This window comes from Aotus nancymaae, unplaced genomic scaffold (genome assembly GCF_030222135.1).
Source record: "Aotus nancymaae isolate 86718 unplaced genomic scaffold, 86718_ANA_hifiasm-v0.15.2.pri h1tg000018l, whole genome shotgun sequence".
Taxonomy (NCBI): Eukaryota; Metazoa; Chordata; class Mammalia; order Primates; family Aotidae; genus Aotus; species Aotus nancymaae.
In genome coordinates, this window is record NW_026988430.1 from 25,416,064 (window position 1) to 25,422,897 (window position 6,834).

Consider the following 6,834-nt stretch of genomic DNA (forward strand, 5'->3'; position numbering starts at 1 on the left):
TTTTTTTTTTGTTTGTTTGTGTTTTTGTTGTTGTTGTTGTTGTTGTTGTTTTTTTGAGACGGAGTCTCGCTCTTGTTACCCAGGCTGGAGTGCAATGGCGCGATCTTGGCTCACCGCAACCTCCGCCTCCTGGGTTCAGGCAATTCTCCTGCCTCAGCCTCCTGAGTAGCTGGGATTACAGGCACGCGCCACCGTGCCCAGCTAATTTTTTTTTTTGTATTTTTAGTAGAGACGGGGTTTCACCATGTTGACCAGGATGGTCTCGATCTCCTGACCTCGTGATCCACCCGCCTCGGCCTCCCAAAGTGCTGGGATTACAGGCTTGAGCCACCGCGCCCAGCCGCCACTTGTTTATAATAATATTCATTTTCAGGGAAAAATATATTTTCCACTTGTCACTTTTCTTGGTAAAAAGTTTAAAAAATAAAGTTTGCATAATTATGAACAATGTTTACATTTGGCACAGTGGGGTGAAATTTTGACAGAACAAGTTTACTTGCAGGAGGGATGAGACATCCTTTATCAATGTTTATATGAATCCCACACAGAGAATGGGAGGGAAAATCTTGGTTCTCTGCCACTCCCAGTACCCACATTGAGATCCAAGAATGTCCTGATGATTTTCCTATCTCAGTAAGTAATCAAGCTTTTCCTGAAGGAGCTCAGTTAAGTCCAAGCTTAATTTCTGTCAAGTTCAATGTTTAATTTGCTTTTTCCAGTATAGGAAATGAAAGTATGACTCAGAATTTTATTTTCTCTCTGTATCCCCTCAGATCTTTAGCACACTGAGGGTAATGACAGAGTCTCAAAGTATATCCCCACAAGATACTTTATTTATTACAAAGGAAAAAACACTAATTTTCCAGAGATTCCTGGAATATATCACCTTAACCAAGTGATCCAAGTTAACATCATTAGCAACAAGAAAAATTAAATTGCATGCCACTAAAAAAGAACAGTTTTTATTTCTTATGTATTCCTGACCCAATGAAACAAAACCGAACAGCACAATGAAAATGTAACTATAAGGAAACATTAGAGGGTTCAATGGTGCACACCTGTAGTCCCAGCTGTTTGGGAGGTTGAGGCAGGAGAATTGCTTAAGGCCAGGAGTTCAAGACCAGCCTGGGCAATATAGCAAGACCCTGTTTCAAAGGAAAAAGAAAAGAAAACATTAAACAAACCCAAACCCAAGCTGAAAGACTGTTCTAGGTTGAAGAACACTAAAAGGACAAGACAAAGGCACCATGTAATCCTAGGCTGGAGCTTAGACTAGAAAACATTTATTTTTGCTATAAAGGACACTCTGGTAATCGTGAGAATGTACTTCACAGACAGCAGCTTGGAGCTTAATTCCCAAAGGACCCCAGCTGCCTCATTCTGAAATCCACTGCACATTTATGTGAAGGCCAGGCTTCCATGGGCTGCTCCCAGCTGATGACTGAGTATAGCAAGGTCAGGAGGGCAGGCCTCTTCCTGGGAGACACAGGATGCCTATAATGGCCAACTTTCACTTGACTTTGAGTGAGTATCTGGCATACTTCCACCCAACCTCTCTTCCCCCTTGCCTCCACGTAGGATCAGACTTGCATCATTTTCTCACAGTTCTCTCATCTTTCATTGACTCCCAACTCTCACCAAAATGGAAATGCCCAAATTCCCCTGACATATGGTAGAGGAAGAAATAAAGAGTTTGAGGAAAATGAGCATGAAGGAATGGATATTTTAGGGAAGACCAGAAGACCTGCTAGAGGATTTTGTTCCATGATGTGTCCCAGATTAAACACCACTCACCAAGACTACCAAAAAGCACTGGTGGGAGGGGCACCAGAGAAATCCAGTGATGACTGTCTGCTGTGTGCCAGGGAGGATGGTGGGTGAGGCAGTCTCAGAGCTGGGCTCATTAATACCCATGGGAATGCATAATGGGGGCCCTCAAATAATAGAAGCCAGGCGATCACAATTACCACAGTGCCTGGCATAGACAGACAGCCACCAGTACTAGAGCCACAGGAAGTTGTGGAGATGGTTAATGGCGAATGATGTCCTTAGAGGCAAAATAAACAGGCAGCCAACAAGAATGTTACTTAACATCTATAACCCACAAAGAGCGAGAATAAAGGAGCAGGAAGCTGTGGATAATTGCTCCCAACAAAAGCCACAACTTCTTGTTTAATTCTCAAACCCAAGCCAATTTGCAGATCTTGAACCCACTGACTGAAGTGATGGATCCCCAGGAGGAAGAAACTTACAATGCCATGGCAAGTATATACCATGGGCATTTACTCACGTAATTATATGGTGGGGGAAAGGAGATAACCAGACATTTCAAGGATTGTTGAATATGGGATCTGAGTTAACACCAATACCCAGAAACCCAAAATATCATCATAGTCCCTGTTACAATGGGACAAGGTCATAAACGGAGTCCTGTCTGAAATCTGACTCACAGCGGTCCATCTGATCTGTGGATGATTTCCCAAGCAGCCAAGTGCATAGTTGGAATAGCCCCCACATCAGGCCCTGGTCTGTAAAGTATAACTATTGTAGTGGGGAAGGCCAAAAGGAAACCTCTGAAGCTGCCCGCAACTCAGCCAAGATGATAAATCAAAATCAGTTTCGTATTTTAAGAAGTTTGTGCCACCATTAAAGAACTAAAGGATGCAGGGAAAGTAGTTTCCACTATATTTTCATTTAATTGGCTAGCCTGGCCCCTGAAGAAATTGGCAAGATCCTGAAGAATGACTGTAGACTACCACAGGCTTAACCAAGGAGTAGCCCTGATCCCGACTGCTATTTGGTATCATCTAGATCAATGTTAGTAAGCCTTCAGGTGAAAAGTATGTGAGCACTGATTTGGCAAATGTGTTCTCTTCCATTCCAATTAGAAAGAGGATCAGAAACAGCTCACATTCGTGTGGAACAGACAAAAATATTCAGTTACATTTGGCTCCAGGGTTATTTTAACTTTTGCTCTCAGTTATAATATAGTACAAAGAAATAGTCACGATCTGGACAGCCCAGAGAACACCACATGGACCCATTACGTTGATATCGTGCTTCTGAACAGATGAACAAGTGGTGGCTCTGGGGGCCTTGGTAAGACACATGCATTCCAGAGGACTGGAGATAAACCACATTAAGATTTCAGGAACCAGCCACTCCAGTGACGTTTTAGGGGATTCAGCGGTAAGAGTTGCACTAGGTGTCCCCTCCATAGTAAAAGACAAATTGCTGCATCTTTCGTCGCCTACCACAAAGAAGGAAGCATAGCATCTGTTAGGCCTATTTAACTTCTATAGGCAACATATTCCATAGCAAAAATACTACTCTGGCCCATAAATCAGGTTACACGGAGAGCTGCAAGCTTCGAGGGGCCTAGAGCAGAAGTACTGCAGCAGGTCCAGCAGGCCATGGTGCCATCACACCCTGCAACTTGGGCCCTACAGTCTCACAGCCTGTGGCATTCTGTTCGGCAATAGTTGGACAATATGGGGATCACGGCAAGCCCCAGTGGGAGAATCCCAAGGCAGGCACTTGGGATTCTGGAACAAGGCCATGACATCCACAGTAGAAAATTATATGCCATTTGAGAAACAGCACTTGCGTGTTAGTGGGCCGTGATAGAGACTGAACACTTATCCTTGAGAAACCAGCTAAGCATGCATCTGAAACTGCCCATGATAAGCTGAATTCTGTTGGACATAATAAGTCCCCAAGTTGGATGGGCCCAGCAGCAGTACATGCTAATGTGGAAATCCAGCATGGAGACTGAGCGGGAGCAAAGAACACAAGTAAGCTGCACGAGCAGGTAGCCCAGACTCTCCTATAGTCCCCTATGTCACCCATCAAACTTGCACCTGTTTTCACATATTTCTCTACAGGAGCTAGAGAGGTGCCCATACAACTGAGTGAAAGAGAAAAAAACTCAAGCATGGTTTACAGATGGGTTAGCTTAGTATGTGCGTGCAGACCAGAAATGAACTGTGACTGTGTTACAGCCACATGCTGCAAGGAGTAGTACTGAAAGACAGTGAAGAGGGAAGATCTTCCCAGTAGGCAGAGATCTGAATCATGCACCTGATTATTCACTTTGCGTGGAAGGAGAAGTGGCCTGAAGTAAGAATAAATAAGCTGAGTGTAGTGGTGTGTACCTGTAGTCTCAGCTACTTGGGAGACTGGGGCAGGAGGATCACTCGAGCCTGGGAGTTTGAAGCTATAGTAAACCATGATGGCACCGCTGCACTCAGAGCCTAGATGACAGAGCAAGACATGGTCTCTATTTATTTATGTTTGAGATGGAGTTTCGCTCTTGTTGCCCAGGCTGGAGTGCAATGGCGCGATCTCCGCCGACTGCAACCTCTGCCTCCTGGGTTCAAATGATTCTCCTGCCTCAGCCTCCTGAGTAGCTGGGATTACAAGCACTCACCACCATGCCCAGCTATTTTTTTGTATTTTTAGTAGAGACAGGGTTTCACCATGTTGGCCAGGCTGGTCTTGAACTCCTGACCTCAGGTGATCCACCCACCTTGGCCTCCCAAAGTGCTGGGATTACAGATGTGAACTACCATGCCTGACCTGACCCTGTCTCTTTTAGAAGAGGAGGAGGAGGAGGAGGAGGAGGAAGAAGAAGGAGGAGGAGGAGAAGGAAGAAGAAGAGGAGGAGGAGGAGAAGAAGAGAGGAGGAGAAGGAGAAGAGGCCTCAGAGGAGAAGGAGGAGGGGGAAGTGGGGGAGAAGGGGGAGGAGAAGGGAAGGAAGAATAAGAAGGAGAAATATATATGCTTGGGAAGTGGCCAATGGTCTGGCTGCCTGGTCAGAGCCTTTAAAGAAAACAACTGGAAAATCGGATACAAGGAGGTCTGGGTAGACCCTAGAAACATGTAGATGGGCATAATGGGAGTGGATACAATGTATGAACGTTTTGTATCACACGTTAATGCCCAACAGAGAGCGTCTACCATGCAAGAGGCACTGAACAGCCAGGTAGATAAAATGACTCAGCCAGTTAACATCAGCCAGTCTTTGTCATCAGCCACTCCAGAGCTGGCACGATAGGCACATGAATAGGTGGCAGAGATGGCTACCTATGGGCCTAATAGAATGGACTCCTACTTATGAAAGCCAGCGTAGCCACTGCTGCCTCTGAATGTCCAACTTGTCAGCAACAGAGACCCACACTCCCAAAGTGGCACTAGTCTTCAAAGAGACCAACCAGCCACGTGGTGACAAGTTGACTACATCAGCCCCCTTCCATACTGGAAGGGTCAGCAGTCTGAACTCACAGGGACAGCTACCTATTCCAGAAATGGGTTTGCCTTTCCTGCCCACAGAGCCTGAGCTGGAACCACTCTCCGAGAGTTTATGGAATGTCTAATCCACAGGCATGGAATCCCACACATCACAGCATCCAACCAGGAGACTCTTCACAGCAAAGAAGGTGGACCTGTGAACATGAGATCACTGCCTGTGTCACATACCACACTATCCAAGGCAGACAGCCTCTTAGAATCCCGGAACAGCCTTCTAAGTGTACAACTGAATGTCAGCTCAAAGAAAACACTCTAAAAAGATGGGGCGCCATCCTTCAGGAGACGGTATATTTATTAAATCATAGACCCCTCGATGGTGCCATATCCCCACAAGGAAGGATAGGAGGTCCAGGAGCCAAAGGGGAGAAGCAGGAGTGGCCCCACTTACCATCACTACCAGGGACCTGCTGGGGGATTTTGTGCTTCCTGTCCCTGTAGGTCCTGAACCCTGAAAGGGTTGCATACTTGCCAGGGGACACAGTGAGCATCCCACTGAACTATAAGTTCCAGCTGCCAAAGGGGCACTTTGAGCTCCTCATGTGTAAGAAGTCACCAGACTGGCAGGGGTCGTGGATGTTGCTCAGAAGAAGCGGGCAAGGCTGTTTTCACACAAGAGGGCAAGAAAGAATATGTGTGAAATCCAAGTGATCTAATTGAGTGCCTTCTGATACTCCCATGCCCTACTGTAAGGGTCAACAGACACATGCAGTAACCCCAAACTGATAAAGGTATGATTGCCAAAGGTTCAAACCACTCAGGAATGAGAGTTCTGGCCACACCCCTGGGTCAGCAAGCCGCCAAGACCTGCAGAGGTGAGAGGTGAGGGTGAGAGGTGTTTAGAATGAATAGTGGAGGAGTGGAAGGATGAGAGCCGATTGCAGCCCTGAGATCCATTGTGGTGACAGAGCCTGCAGTTCATCCTGCTAACCTCTCACTTCTGATTTCCCCTCAGGAGGAATGGCCTATGGGGGCCATGCAGGGGCTGCATGGAGGAACTGGTCAGCATGCACAGAAGTGGATGGCAGTGGGCCAGGCACAGTGGCTCATGTGTGTAATCCCAGCACTTTGGGAGACTGAGGCGGGTGGATCACCTGAGCCCAGGAGTTTGAGAGCAGCCTGGACAACATGATGAAACCCATCTCTACTAAAAATACAAAAATTAGCTTGGTGTGGTGGCAGACACTTGTAATCCCAGCTACTCGAGGAGGTTGAGGCAGGAGGAGAATTGCTTGAGGTGGAGGTTTCAGTGAGCCAAGATAGTGCCACTACACTGCAGCCTGTGTGACAGACCGAGACTCTGACTAAAAATAAAATAAATTTTAAAAAGATGGACTGCAGTGGTGTGAGAATGCACCTGACAGACCTCTCGTTATGGAAAGCTTACACAGCCAAGGGCCAAAGGCCAACTGCCACTCTCTGAAACCTGTCCTGCATTTGTGCCAAGACCACACTTCCCACAGGCTGCTCCAGCCAGTGACAAAGCACAGCACGGACACTATGACTGGCCCATTCTGGGAGACATGG